The sequence below is a fragment of the Penaeus vannamei genome, chromosome 25, assembly GCF_042767895.1.
Source record: "Penaeus vannamei isolate JL-2024 chromosome 25, ASM4276789v1, whole genome shotgun sequence".
NCBI classification, from domain to species: Eukaryota; Metazoa; Arthropoda; class Malacostraca; order Decapoda; family Penaeidae; genus Penaeus; species Penaeus vannamei.
Genome location: NC_091573.1, coordinates 35,435,589 through 35,437,347, shown reverse-complemented (window position 1 = coordinate 35,437,347; position 1,759 = coordinate 35,435,589).

Genomic DNA, 1,759 nt, shown 5'->3' with positions numbered 1-1,759 from the left:
CTGAAGCCTCGAGTCGCCGCCGGTCGTGAAGCAAGGAAGGGAGCGTCTCATAAGGCGGTTCTCACTCGTGAAGTTCGTCATGTGTTGTGCGAGGCGTGAGTGAGGCTCCGCGCGCGCGTTACCCGAGATGGAGACGGAGGAAGCACGAAATTGAAAATTGGATTTATCTCTCCATCGCCGCGGACAATGTGAGCGAGTTATGAGGACAAGCTTGTGAATTTTTTTTTGGATTAGTGGTTTAATTGGATAAGTGATCCGAAATACGATACGAACAGTGATCGGACTGCGGTTTGAATCGGAAATAACGGTCGGTGATGCCAACTTCTTTCAACCAGGTAATGTATAAATCATGTATCTATGAATTAAAATCCATTTCCCGAAAAACCGACGTCGAACGGGATAAAACCATCGCGAATTATCACATTTCTCCTCCTCCTCCCTCGCATTCTTTGGACTTTATCCTTTTCTTTAGCCTTCCATTTTAATTTTCCCTTCCTGGCTATATCAGGTACCATTCTCGCGCGGGCTTCATCCCCAGCCGAGCGGACTTTCTTGAAGACATTCTTTTGTTGCTTTTTATCGTAACAATTTAGCTCCTTCGCCTCCACGTCGTCTTGGCGCCGCTCCTTCTCGGCTTCTCTGGATGCTAGCGTGAGCGTGTCTTATTTTTCTCTTCTCTCTCTCTCTCTCTCTCTCTCGCTCGCTCCTTCTTTCTATCTATATATCTGTTTCTCTCAATCTCTCCACTCTCTTGTTTTATAACACATCTATCTAAATCTATCTCTAAACCTCATATCTAAAATCTCTCTCTTTCTTCTTCTCTTTATGTCTATCTATCTATCTCCTTTCTCTCTCTCTCTCTCTCTCTCTCTCTCTCTCTCTCTCTCTCTCTCTCTCTCTCTCTCTCTCTCTCTCTCTCTGAAAACTCTCTCTCTCTCTCTCTCTCTACTCCCTACCTCCTCACTCACTCCCTCCCTCCCACCCTCTCTCTCTCTCTCTCTCTCTCTCTCTCTCTCTCTCTCTCTCTCTCTCTCTCTCTCTCTCTCTCTCTCTCTCTCTCTCTCTTATCTCTCCAATTCCCTCCCTTCCCTCCCTCCCTCCTCCCTCCCTCCCTCCCTCCCTCCCTCTCTCCCTCTCTCTCTCCCTCCCTCTCTCTCTCTCTCTCTCCCTTTCATTACTTTTGAGTCTAGCTCGACGATGTCCTGTCTTCTCGGTCTGGCAGTTATTCTCGGCGTCTTGGAAGGTGTGAAAATCTTTTCTATCCCCACCTTTCTCCTAATATCAATCTTGTATTTTTTCGTCTTTGAGTCATTGCTTATACCTTTCTCTTTTTCTCCCTCTATCTTTGTTATACCTTTCTTTCTCTCTATCTTTCTTTGTTATACCTTTCTTTCTCTCTGTTGTATGCCTTTTCTTTCGGGTTTTCTTTTCTTTTCTTTTCTTTCTGTTTATCTTTTCTTTCTTCTTTTTTCTTTTTCTTTCTTTTCTTTTCTGTTTTTTTTCTTCTTTTCTTTTTTTTTACCTTTTCTTTTGGTATAGATAAATTTAAGGAAGAGAACAAGTGAATGAAAACCTCGGCAGTTGTATTTGAAAAAAAGATAATAAAGATAATAACGATAATAACGATAATAATCATCAGAATAAAGATGATCAGGATAATAAAGATGATAAGGATAATAACTATAATAATCATCAGAATAAAGATGATAAGGATAATCAGGATAATAACGATAATAATCATCAGAATAAAGATGATAAC